This window comes from Panulirus ornatus, chromosome 15, assembly GCF_036320965.1.
Source record: "Panulirus ornatus isolate Po-2019 chromosome 15, ASM3632096v1, whole genome shotgun sequence".
Lineage (NCBI taxonomy): Eukaryota > Metazoa > Arthropoda > Malacostraca > Decapoda > Palinuridae > Panulirus > Panulirus ornatus.
This window is the reverse complement of record NC_092238.1, coordinates 9,321,244-9,335,796: the sequence shown is the minus strand read 5'-3', so window position 1 is coordinate 9,335,796 and position 14,553 is coordinate 9,321,244. Positions and strand designations below refer to the sequence as shown.

Genomic DNA, 14,553 nt, shown 5'->3' with positions numbered 1-14,553 from the left:
GTGGGATGAAGAAGAAAGATTATTAGTGAAAGAGAAGAGATAGGCATTTGGACGAATTTTGCAGGGAAATAATGCAAATGACTGGGAGATGTATAAAAGAAAGAGGCAGGAGGTCAAGAGAAAAAGTGCAAGAGGTGAAAAAGAGTGCAAATGAGAGTTGGGGTGAGAGAGTATCATTAAATTTTAGGGAGAATGAAAATATGTTTTGAAAGGGGGGTAAATAAAGTGCGTAAGACAAGAGAACAAATGGGAACATCGGTGAAGGGGGCTAATGGGGAGGTAATAACAAGTAACTGTGGTGTGAGAAGATGGAGTGAGTATTTTGAAGGTATATATATATATATATATATATATATATATATATATATATATATATATATATATATATATATATATATATATATATATTTCTTTTTTCCCCATACAATTCGCCATTTCCCGCGTTAGCGAAGTTGCGTTAAGAACAGTGGCAATATTGACCCTTTGAGGAAAATCCTCGCTTGCCCCTTTTCTGTATATATATATATATATATATATATATATATATATGTAAATAACGTTTCGGTAAAGATCACCATATTCAGTGTTTACCAACTTTCTTTTTAGTCTTTTCTGTTTCCTTTATGGCGCGCGTAAAACTACTAGGAAAGCTGTATACGGAAATCCCATTGTTCATTCTTCACTTTTACTGAAGAAATGTTTACAGTTACACAACGTTTCGTCCAGATAACAAACATCATTGGGTGAAAAACGACTCAAAATACTGCCTGTAAGATTAACACAATCTTATCTACATCTTGAGACAAAATGACAGCCCAGGCGATGGCGACAACTCTATTAACGTCCGAGTCCAAGGACCACGGTCAAGTCAGACTTAGACAAACTATGTTGTACTGCCGATGGCTGCCGCGTAGAGGATCAGGTAAGGTGAGGTGTGTCTGTGTAACGTTTCTTCTTTGGGCGTTTTTCTGGAAGGTTCTGATACCATCAGGACTGTGGATGGATGATGAGAGTATAATTTTATAGTACGCTGTGTTCCAGTGTTTTGAATGTTGATAATTAAGTTTATTATCTTGAACGTAAATAGTTATATACAGACATTACCATCACCTTGTTTGACATTTTGTCTCTAAATTATATCGTGTTAACTTTAGACTATTTCAAGTTTGTGGTTCACCTGATTATGTCCAATGTTTGGACAAAATGCTGCCTTATTGTAAATAATTCTAATGTAAAAGTCAAAACTGAACACCGTTTCTCGCGTTAGCAAGGTAGCGCCAGGAAAAGACGAAGAAAGGCCGCAGGTGCCCAAATCCATTCTTTAGTGTCATGGGTAATACCCCGAAATCACAGCTCTCTGTATACAACCAGGCCCCACATAACTTCCCGTGGTGTACCCCGGGCGCTTCATATGTCCTGTTTCAGTCCAATGACACCACGTCGACCCCAGTATACTACATCGTTCCAATTCACTCTACCCCATATACGCTTTACAACCTCCAGCATGTATAGGCCAACACCGCCCAAAATCTTTTTCACTCCATCTTTCTATCAATATGGTCTCGTTCTCCTTGCCCTTCCACTTCTGATGCATATATCCTCTTTGTCAATCTTTCCTTATTCATTCTCTATGTGTCCAAACCATCTCAGCACATCCTCTTCAGCTCTCTCAACCACATTCTTTTTGTCAACGCATCTCTCTTACTCTTCATTACTCGATCAAACCGCCTCACACCAAGTACTGTCCTCAAATATTTCATTTCCAATACATTCACTCTCCTCCGCACAGCCTTGTTTAAAGCACATGCCCTGCATCCTTATAATATTGTTGGGACTACTGTTTCTTCGAACATACCCATTTTTTTCCTTCAAGACAACGATGTCTCCTTCCACATTCTCCAGCCCTCCCTGAACTTTCGCCTCCTCACCCACACTATGACTCTTTTCTACCTCCATGGTTCCACTCGCTGCCATTTCCACCTCCGGGCATCTAAAACATATTACTTCCTCTAAGTTTTCTCCATTCAAAGTCTCACCTCAGCTGACCTTTCCTTCAATCCTGCTTAACCTAATAACCTCGCTTTTATTCATGTCTATCCTCAACCACCTCTTTTCACACACTCTTTCAGACTCAGTTACCGGCTTCTACAATTTCTCACTCGGATCCGCCAACAGTGTTGAATCATCTGCAAAAAACTGACTCACTTCTGCACACTCGCCCCTCTCTCTAAGACTCTTGCATCTACCTCTCTCACTACCCAGTCCATAAACTGAATAACCATGGTAGTATCACACATTCCTACCGCTGACCAGACTTCACTTGGAATCATTCTGCCTCCTCTCTTCCTACTCGTACACATGTTTTACACTCTTGATAAAAACTTCTCACTGCGTTCGGCAGCTTTCTTTCACACCAAATATTCTCAAGACCGTCTACAAGAAATCACTATCAACCCTATCATATGCTTGTCCAAGTCCATAAATACAATATACGAATCCATTTGTTTCTCTAAGTATTTCCCACATATCCTCTACCATTCCTAAAACCACACTGTCCCTTCCCAGTACGATGCTCTATGCAATCTTTCACCCTCTCAATCAATTCCTTCCCATACTACTTACCAGGTATACTTAACTTATACCTCTGTAGTTTGAGCACTCACCTTTATCCCCATGGGTACATTTACGACATTTCATCATATGAAAACGATTCTCCCATCTTGTATCTGGAGTACATCGTACTTTCATTCGCCTGCCCCAGTAATACGCACCGTACACAACCGCTCTCACTTCCAAGAAAGCCTATCCGTGCCTTGACATCCCCGCCGCAGCATTTTCTTAACCGAGAGGAATGGAAGGAGGCGAGGAATATGCCCATACCAGCTGTCACACCACCAGGCGCCTACTTACTGCGAGGGAGGTTCAAAAAAGCCACAGAACCACAACTCGCCCAAGACTTTCGCTACAGTGGGGTCGTCTGGCTTGTTACGTTAGCGACGGGGCTCGCCGTTGTGTACTTGCCTAACTCGTGATAACAGTTGCTAGAGTATTAAATAACATTTACTTATCAAGGGACAGTGTTGGACAGGTGAACGATATGGTTCCTGATAAGTGAGGTCAATTCTAATTACCAGCCACGATACCCTAATAACGCCGACCAGGACCTTTCGTTATGAAGGATCGTTTCGACAAAACTGTAATAATTAGGAGGGAGATGTGTGTGTGTGTGTGTGTGTGTGTGTGTGACTTTGTCTTCCATTATCTACAAGACATGATCATAACTTTCGTGTATAATAATCTTGGCTAATACTCAACAGATATCAAAAAACTTAAAAAAACAAATTAGTTTATGATAACGTTCATTCATTTATCCGAGTAACACAGACAGACAGTTCCCTTCACAATCACAGCTGAACCGTGCGTCACTAAGACCTCCCAGTGTTACCGGGCAAGACACCTGTACTGGAACATGTTTACCGCACATTTGGCTTCCCGAGCAACTAAGCAGAGAGGGCGCAAAGGACGTCGCCACAAATTTAGGTGGACTTGGCACTGGCGAACGGCCGGGGTGTTGGCACATGGTGGGCGACTGAAGGTTTTTAAGTACTTGCCTCCGTGTTTGTCTACCGCTACTCTATACAGAGATGTAGGTTTAATTTGTATGACAACTGTGCTGGGCCGAATGCGAGGAGGCGTTACAGATACGAGTTGGAACACACAAACACACACACATATTTCTACGTAAAAGCCTTAATGTTACCCAGAACCTCTTTCTAAGGGATCCGTAGCCCAAGAATGCGCTACGTCCAGTAATTGGAAAATGGAGACTCCTGTGGAGGGAGAAATTGTATGATGAAACTGTACTCCCAATGTTACAGTCTTAACAAAGGTGACTTTCCACTCGCGGTGAAACCTCCTGCAAGCGGAGCAGGAAACACACACACACACACACACACACACACACACACAAATTTCATATATATATATACTTATATATATATATATATATATATATATATATATATATATATATATATATATATATATATGAATATATATGATCGCCGTTTCTCGCGTTAACGAGGTAGCTCAGGAACAGACGAAGAAAGGCCGCATCTGCTCACCATACAACTCTAGCTGTCATGTGTAATGCTGTGAAACCGCAGCTCCCCATCTACAAATAGGCCCCACACACCATTCCATGGTTTACCACGGACACTTCACATGCCCTGGTTCAGTCCAATGACAGCACGTCGACCCCAGTACACCAGAATGTTCCAGTTCACTCTCGCCACTTCAAGCCTTCGACCTCCTGCATGTTCAGGCCTCGATGGCTAAAATCCTTTTTCACTCAATCCTTCATTCTGCAATTTGGTTTCCCTGTTCTCCTTGTTCCCTCTACTTCTACGCATATATCCTTTTTGTCAATCCTTTCTCACTCATTCTCTCTCCATGGTGTTTTAATAAAAGTGTGTTTGCGAGAGGTGAAGAGGGTGTGCTAAAATGGTTTGCAAACCTTTCTATGGGGCTCCCACAGCGCTCAGATAAGTAGCCACGTCTACTGAGCGGAGTCACAGATCAAGCAGTGACCTGCAGTCACATTCCCCAGTGAATGCAGGACAACAGAGGAGTAAACGTTCAGTGTCTTCGCGGTGGAATTTGTGTCTTGGGCAAGTGGGTTCATGTGACGTGTTGAGTGGATGTTTGTTAGTAACGTTGGAACGCTGGCGAGAATGTGTAATTTACAACTCTCGGGAGTGTGGCGCCTTCATGTGTGTATATATGTCTGGTGGACTGGATGGGACGCTTGGTCTTAGTCGAGTCATTTCAGTGTGAAAGTATTCCGTCAGTGGTGTATCTGCTGGAGGGTGGGAGGGATCTGTGAGTACAGGGCTGCTGATACATAAGTGGGAATGAGAGATTTTCAGTTCCTCCTTGGGATTGGTGGGTGGTCACGAAGGAATGGCAGTGGAAGAGCGGCTGTGGTAGTAACCGCAGTCTCACTGTGATAGCTGGCGGTGTGTGCTGAAACGGATAGGGTATATGGTGCGTATGAGTGAACCAGGCAAAGATCTACGTTGGCGGAGTTGGAGGGTGCATGAGACACGGGAGGGGCAAGTAGGCGGCAGAAGGGTGAGGTGAAGGAGGTTTTGAGTCTTCGGGTTCTTATGAGGTAATCCGGGAGGGAACGGTTCAGTGCTCTTGCAAAGAGATGGGTGGCGAGCTTGTTGTGGTGGAATCATAACTAAAGTGTTTTTGTTACGATGGGCAGGTGGTGGTGAATGTTTGTGGTTGCGCAGTATATAGAAGCAAGATACCAAAAACATAAAGTCAGCTAAAATGCCTTATAAGCCAGATATAACCGGTAGCTAAAATGCCTTATAAGCCAGATATAACCGGTATCATGGGACACGGTAACCAATATCATCAGATATATTGGTGCAACATACCAAGCGACCGTGTTATACTAGTACCAGATACCCAGCAAGGAAGGTGTACCCGTGCCACGCACCCAGCACGCCATGTACACTTGCGCGATGCGTCCAGTCAACCCGGTATGCTCAGCTACTGAGGAATACCCAGCAAGGGACCATGTCAAATAGGTAACAGCGTTGCGACATACCTACCAACTTAGGCATTCTCGTGCCACATGCTCAGGATGACGGACGTATTACATATGGACCTCCGTGGTGTATAGAATAGCGCAGCTGACTGGGTCGAGCGCATAGGTTTGAATACTGGTTCCGGCAGTTAACCCAGCTTTTAATCCTTCCCATATATATATATATATATATATATATATATATATATATATATATATATATATATATATATATATATATATATATCGTTAATGGCTTTGAATAGAGCGCATTCAGTTGCCAACGCCGTCTTAGCCAACAAAAACGTTGCCAAACAAGCTTTGGTAAGGTAGCGCAATATACCCAGCAAACCCAGTACACTAGTGATGTTTCGTGCAACGGCGCAAGGTACCCATCAAGCTATGTGTACTGGTGGGAGACACACCCATCAAGCTAAGTGTGATGGTGAGGTATGAATGACTCCACCACTGAGGGGTACCCGAGTCAGGTAGGCTCGTGCAGGTCTCGTCTATCATGGATTTACATACTGGGTCAAGTATTTGAGCGACTACACCCACATATTATTTAGGTCAGGGAATAAATAAATATATACATATAATACGAAAAACCTTTCAAATGCATCATGAGTTGGCGATAAAAACCCTTTTTTACGAAACCCGTGGTTTGTTGTAAACACGCCCAAATGGTTCACGATTATGTCTAGGGGGGAGGGAATACATCCATCATAATTTGACGTGTCAGAGAGCGGCCATGGTGGACGTTACACTACCCTCTCTGAGTGGCAAACAAGCAACGAGTAGCCTCCGAGTCTGAAGAGGCCACTAGAGAATGCCAGATACTTCAAGTGACACCACTTCAGAGGAACTCGTGGAAAGAAAAAAAAAGAAAAAACATGTATCCAAATACAATATATATATATATATATATATATATATATATATATATATATATATATATATATATATATGATGAAAACAGTACACGAACGTGTACATCTGAACGTGTAATGTCTTCATGAAGAGGCGGGAACCTAGCACTGTCTCCAAAGATCAGCTGATTCGATTTGGGGGAATTTCGAAAACGTGAGAACCTACAAGTTATTCAGCACTAGTCTAACTGGAAAAAGATATCTAAAAACTTAGAATCATTCATATAGAATTATGTAGTCCGGTTCCTTAAAAGCGCATCTAAAAACTTAATACATTAAACATATAATTGTTTACTTTAGCTTTCGTCAAACTATTTACACTGATGTTTTTGTCTTAAATTTCTCCAATACTTATAGTTCAGCCAGTTATCAAACTTTTCACATCTGACTTCGAGATTCCTATAATTTTGGCATTCCATTTCGTTCATGTTCCATGGTATTATTGGCGCGTTTCCACGGCTCGGCGGACATAATTCCATATAATAATAATCCTCACAGCAGCGAGTATATTTGCCCTTCCCACACCGTTCAAACACCGGCCTGCGTCCGTCGGTTACACCCATAAACATCTTTACGACTCGCTATTCCAACGGTTGTAACATAGAGACGTCCACAAAGGTATGCCTCTCTCCACAGTGAAACGGAGGCAGGCCTGGTCTTCTAGCGTCGTCTAAGCTACTGTAGGACATTCCCGGCACACAAAGACCTCGTCAGGTTTTAAATACATTTCATGTTGCTCTCTACGTGGGAACAGTAGACTCAAGATGTCCTTTGCCACTCCATCTGATGTGAAGGTGCATATCATCGTGTTTGCAGAATATGGCTTTAGTTGTACGTGTCTCCAACATCTTCCACATTATGTTGCGAGAGGACCTTAATTGATGGTCTTTATTGGCCATGGAAGACGTGGGCAATGATGATGTCAACTGTCCTATCAAATGGCACGTTCGTGGAGAGGCTCACAGCATCTGGAGAGGCTATGATGTTGCGTGAGGTCGAAGCGTTAATCATACTGACGAACTCCGGCTGACTTCAGCGATTATGATAAAGGAATCGGTGAGATAATGGTGTTGGCACACACAACCACACACAATATATATATATATATATATATATATATATATATATATATATATATATATATATATATATATATATATATATATCAGCAGGCAGTGTTGTAGGTTGAACCTGTTGCATACAAAGCATTCAGAGAAAACTACGTAGCTGATGGCATTCAATCTACTAGCGCACACACTCAAGCAACACTTGACAGTGAGCAGCAATTCACAAGACTTTCTCATTAGCTCTAAATCTAGCAACTTTATATATGGACACACGCGAGTACCCAACCACAGTAATGTATCTCTGGCACCGTGCTGGGATAGCGCCAACGGTCGAGAGGTTTGAATGGTTCCCAGGGGCTCCTTGACCGCTATCAAGCAGCTGAGACCAGGGATGAAAACACTAGGGCGAGAGGCAACCCCCCTCCCCCCACCCTTTATATCAAAGATAAACTCGTCGGACATCTATTTTTTTGGGTTGTTGGTAACTACGTTGTCGGCCAATTTCATATGAAAATGGCCTATTTTCTGAGCCATGAATTCTACTTATTGTTAACAATGTCCGAAGAAGTTGACACTTATGTAATCGTTAGGCAGTGACCAGTCCAAGCCGCACCTTAACTCTCTCCCGTAAATAAAACCAAGTTTCGCCCTTGACCGAGACCAACCCTCACCTTGATCGACACTACCCTGTCTGTTCCCTCACCTGATTGCCACCTCTCCCAACTGTTCAAGGATCCTAATAATCTTTACCATCGGTATCTGTGCCGAGGACCGAGTTTGTGCTTACTGGAGTACTTTAAAAACTTCTATCGCTTGCCTCCAGGATCTCAAGTCTCCCAGCTTTGAATGAATCTGGCTCAAAATATCCCTACCCTTTGCACAATTTACCTTTACGTTTGATGTATTTTCATCAAGTTCCTCTGCTTTCGTATAGTTATATGATTAACTGATCTGCCATGGAGCGTTACTTTCTCCACATCTATGCTCTGGAATCCTTTTCTAGAAGGGATTATACACTGTGATGACTGGTTTAGCTCTCCTTGAGATGATCCACATGGATTCAGGGACCTTTATTTTTCCCTCCTTAACCATTCGCAAGCAACCATTAAGCACTCAACACGACGAGTTCCTAACCAACACTTCTACAACCTTGTTTTATACTATGAACCTTTCCACTACATATACATTATTCCTGATCCTTTCCAACTGATGCCTCTGAGCCATCTCTGATCCTTACTCACTCATTTCGTCTGTACAACTTTCACTTCTTGGATATATGCAACCCATCCCTAAGAAGGAAAACCACTCTAACCCTTCTAACTATCGCCCCATTACCCTCACTTCTGTTTATCTCCTCAGTCTCTATCTTTTCTCAATAAATATTTTCCTTTCTCAAGACTCAAAGCCTTTTAAGTTTTAGCCGATGATTCCACTATGTATTTCAACTAATTTTCTACCCCTCTCTCAAAACCGATAATCAGAGCCAGAACATCCAGGTTCATCTCCCCAAATATATATATATATATATATATATATATATATATATATATATATATATATATATATATAAAGAAAATAAGCCACGAATCAGCAATCACAATCTCGGAACGCAAAGTGCCTCTTTCATCAAGCACTGCAAACGGGGGCTGGTGAGTCTTTCCCCATCTAGCTACCCTCAGTTAGCACCTGCATCTCTCCACTCCTGCCACACTCACGATCCACCCACTTGACTAACTTAACAGTCTGCATCCGGGAGATGAGGGTACCGCGAGAAGCCTCCTCCGGTCGGGAGAATGATAAGTCCTCCGTTCCCAGTACTGTAGGTTCTAAAAACAATCAATTACTGGAATTTTTCTCTTAACCTGCTGAGAGGTCGCTTCAGGGCCAAAACTACCCCTTTAATCTCTCTCTCTCTCTCTCTCTCTCTCTCTCTCTCTCTCTCTCTCTCTCTCTATATATATATATATATATATATATATATATATATATATATATATATGACGAGGCCATATAAATACAGACGCAAGCGTTCCTATACACATATACGTGCATAAAATAACACCAACAGATACATACACACGTGCAGCCACAGGGATGCCCTATCACACACACCCACACATAACCTCCACACACCCACACATAACCTCAGCAATGAACTGGAATTTCCTTATTTCCCAAGTTTCGGAAACAAGCAGTAAAAGTCGGCCAGTGGTAACTAAAACATTTACCCACCGTTCACTCCCTAAGTCCAGAAGACATTATTTCACCTGCATATAAGAACTTGACCCTAAGTTACCAGACGCGGATTATAATTAGTTTTCCGTCTATGCGCCACATTCCCTCATTTCCCGTCTCCCTCTCACCCGTCAGTCCCAATCATTATTGTACTCTAACCGACCACACGGTGTTTCAAAACTCGTGACATCTACCATAAACATTTCCCCCCGTTCCTCTCGCTGGTGGACGAAGGGGAGACCAAAACGACAATCCTAGTCACTACTCCCGATCCCTGACGGAGTGACTTAGTCACTACTACTGGTCCCTGGCGGGGTGAACGACTCAAAATCATCTGCCGTGTGAACAGCTACCGGTCACCGGCGGACAGAACTCTGACCATCGCAGAAACAAGTACAGTCAATTCTCAAGCCAGTTCCTCACTCGAGCCTTGAGTGGGGTAACCCTGGTCCACCACTGCCCAGGGCCCCTTGCCAGCGCTCTCCAGTCATGTAGGTCGCCATCTCACTCGCTGGGATCAAGATCAATACGAGAGTCTGTTGGCGTCGGTCTGTCGGTAACAGAAAATCCTAGTGGTCACTCATACTTGGGGTAGTAAGTCATAACGGCGGAATAATGTTCGTGATTTATCACTACATTCGACTCCATCCGACAATTACGTTTACCTAAAGTTTCACTCTGTAATCGTTTTAGTTCTATTGGTGAAGTGGAGTCTTTAAGATGGTAAGGGAAACTAGGCATAGGTTCTATGATGCTATACATGAAACTAAAAGAATTTGATACAAGACGAAACTTTTTGAACAAAAATAATGAGCTTACGTACAGATAATGGACAAATCAACACCAAGATCCAGAAAATTTACACACATAACTGATAAACACTTAAAACAGGTTCTTTGTGTGCACTCGGTAGTAGGAGTAATACTACTACTACTACTAATAATAATAATAATAATAATAATAATAATAGATAATAATAATGAGGATAATAATAATAATGAAAAGACTTGAATCAGTGGCAGCCAAAGGCTTGAAATAGAAAGGATATACATACACCAACAAGAAAATGGGATGGGTGGTTGAACTAATAGTCTTTACGGAAATATACGAGAACGGGGCTAATAAAAAGAATGCCAGCTATTGATGATGTTCACGGTTGAGATGGAGCTGCTCTTTGCATGGGTTCGATGCGGTTATGATGACGAACGGCAAATAGGGGACGAGGGATCTCAGTAAGCAGGATGTAAGGGTAGGCGAGAAAGGTGGCAGTGTCTTCATCCAAACTGTCCGATGAGATCAAGGTGATAGGTGGCGTCGGGAGGGTCGAGTGCCTCTTGACAGGTGTAAGAGGGACCGAGGATGATCTTGCATGGTAGTCGTCAGTGTGGCGTAGAGGATAAGTGCTGGCCTAAATGTCACATGGGTACGTCGCTGTGCAGTATTATTTGTGTTTCTGTATGCGACGCAGGTGGTGTGTGTGTGTCTACGTATGGAGACGTAATGACTCCCCATATGTTTGCGTGAGGATTGTGCATGGAGGTGTTCATCATTCGTCAATACTTTCTGTGCCGGAGGCTTGCTGTGGCAAGGCTTGTGTGAACTACGTTCACCGTGTAGTCGTATGGCTTTGATAAACCTGTGTTTATAAAGTTGTATTTGTTGGGTTGATGTGTATATTGGATAAGTATACTTTTAAGGACGTCTGTAATGTATATGGGTTTTAGTATACACTAGTCGTATGCATGTCTGGGTCATTTTAGTAGGCAGCTATGTATGATGTACTTATATATTCCCGTCGTGTATAAGTGTGCAAGATGGGTGTAAGGCTGCACGTGCATGTTCAATGTGAAGCTCTGCATATTAAGCATTCTTTTTTCCAAACAAGCATGTGTTTACGGAGAAGTGAATAAGGGTACCCTTCGACTGCACGTTATGGGTGTACGTAAGTCGTTGTACACAGTATAGTTCTAGTTCTTAAATGTATACCCTAGATACAACCTTAATCCTAGACACCAGGAGTAAGCTCTCAAAGTTTGTGCGTAAGGATAAACATTTCTCCCTATGAATATCAAGTGTAAATAAATGTATGCATGACCTAAATTCATTCGGTCTGCTATTATAAACATGGTTGCACCACAACTTTCATCCAACACGCTTGGAGACTCTTAAGTTCCATCATGACCCCCTTAGAAGCGCAGCTTACCCCCATCATAGGGCATGACCTAGTCACCTGAGTAGCTCACAGTGACTGAGGCCTTTAGCAACGATGACCTGCCTGTCAAGAACGATAAATTCTTGATAAAAAAAAAAAAAATGAGGCGAGCTCCTTAAGGATAATGACCTGGCTCCTTCGGCAGGTTGGCTGACTCTTTGAGCGATCACCCTGAACGTGTCCCAGCAGCTTCACTGTCGCGTTCACGTAAAACAGAAAGATTAAAAAGGAAAGCAAATTGCATCACACCATCGAGTTCTTCTGAGGCTGTTTGTGAGAGCGGAAGGCATTAGAGACACACAGATAAGTACGGTACGAGCGAAAAAAGCAAACAGATGACTTATGAATATGCCTCAGTGAACTGTAAATAGAGAGGATCAGTCCCCTAGATCTGATTTCGAATGCTGTGCCGATGAACCCAAAACTTTTGTTCGGATAGTTCACCATTCTGACGCACTACTTGCTTGGCTCTAGAGCTCATAAAGAGATTATTACACTGACGTCTATTTTCTCACCATTGGCAGCTCAACGGAATTCATACTGTTGCCTGCTTTCTCGTTTTCACGGCTTATGCGTAAAACTTTGCACTTACCAATCATAATGTTTGCCACCTTCGAGCCTAATGTATCATTTTTTTTTTTTTTTTGCAACTGCAGACGCTCAAATTCTGTTGAAGCCTTATTTCCCACTGTCATATCCTCGGCGGATATTGATTTTACAACACAGCCCACTATCAACGTTATTTGTATATATATATATGGGGAGGAGACCTGGTCCAAAGACTGGTCCAAGCTGCGCTCCACTTGTTATGTCTAACCATCTTAGGCTTGACCGTTACTTACTACTCTTTTGTTTATTGCGTCAACCAAATTTCTAACCAAAAAACGATTCAACCTTAGCTAGTAATCTTTGATACGGGACTTCGGGGAATATTTCCTGAAAATGTATGGGTTTTCAGATGATACCAACTAATTTACTTGGAGAGCAATAAAATGGGTATGTTTGAAGGAATAGCGGGTCCAACAATGTTGTATGGTTGCGAGGCGTGGGCTATAGATAAAGTTGTGCGGAAGAGGGTGGATGTGTTGGAAATGAGATGTTTGAGGAAAATATATGGTGTGAAGGGGTTTGATCGAGTAAGTAACGAAAGGGTAAGTAAGAGGTATGGTAATAAAAAGGGTGTGGTTGAGAGAGCAGAAGAGGGTGTTTTGAAATGGTTTGGTCACATGGAGAGAATGAGTGAGGAAAGATTGACAAAGAGGATATATGTGTCTGAGGTGGAGGGAACGAGGAGAAGTGGGAGACCAAATTGGAGGTGGAAAGATGGGGTGAAAAAGATTTTGAGCGACCGGGGCCTGAACATGCAGGAGGGTGAAAGGCGTGCCAGGAATAGAGTGAAGTGGAACGATGTGGTATACCGGGGTCGACGTGCTTTCAAAGGCATGTGAAGTGTCTGGGGTAAACCATAGAAAGTTTTGTTGGGCCTGGATGTGGAAAGGGAGCTGTGGTTTCGGTGCATTATGCATGACAGCTAGAGACTGAATGTGAACGAATGTGGCCTTTGTTGTCTTTTCCCAGCGCTACCTCGTGCGTATGCGGGGGGAGGGGGTAGTCATTTCATGTGTGGCGGGGTGGCGACGAGAATGAATAAAGGCAGACAGTATGAATCATGTACATGTGTATATATGTATATGTCTGTGTATGTAAATATGTGTATACGTTGAGGGGTATAGGTACGTATATGTGCGTGTGTGGACGTGTATGTATATACATGTGTATGTGGGTGGGTTGGGCCATTCTTTCGTCAGTTTCCTTGTGCTACCTCGCTAACGCGGGAGACAGCGACAAAGTATAGTATTAATAATATAATATATAATATAATATAATATATATATATATATATATATATATATACCTGGGGATAGGGGATTAAGAATACTTCCCACGTATTCCCTGCGTGTCGTAGAAGGCGACTAAAAGGGGAGGGAGCGGGGGGGGGGCTGGAAATCCTCCCCTCTCGTTTTTTTTTTTTTTAATTTTCCAAAACAAGGAACAGAGGGGGCCAGGTGAGGATATTCCAAAAAAGGCCCAGTCCTCTGTTCTTAACGCTACCTCGCTAACGCGGGAAATGGCGAATAGTTTAAAAGAAAAGAATATATATATATATATATATATATATATATATATATATATATATATATATATATATATATATATAAATTTTTCTACAGTTAATGACGCTTTCATTTCATGGAAGTATGTGTTCTTTTTATCTTCAATTCAGTTTCTTGCTAACATAATCTCTGCAACAGATGTTCCAAGAATCTGTAAATCGAGCATCATCATCCATGCATTTGTTCTAGGGAAGCAGTTAACCAGAAAAAAGCAGCTAATATTCCATTTATCATATGTCACATATACACCCGTGTCATCAGTACAGCGCATCTTCACATTTTGACTATACGAAGTTACCCATTCTCGAACCTTATGCTCCATGACCCTTGGGGG

General features: G+C 42.3%; 1 protein-coding gene and 1 long non-coding RNA gene across 2 annotated transcripts in view; one reads left to right on the top strand and one right to left on the bottom strand.

Moving 5' to 3' along the window:
* The window catches only part of LOC139753724 (uncharacterized), a 105,551-nt gene that overhangs the window by 38,203 nt on the left and 52,795 nt on the right, over window positions 1-14,553 (bottom strand). The gene's annotated exons all lie outside the window — the stretch shown is intronic.
* LOC139753723 (15-hydroxyprostaglandin dehydrogenase [NAD(+)]-like) overlaps window positions 1-14,553 on the top strand; it is a 63,944-nt gene that overhangs the window by 3,561 nt on the left and 45,830 nt on the right. The gene's annotated exons all lie outside the window — the stretch shown is intronic.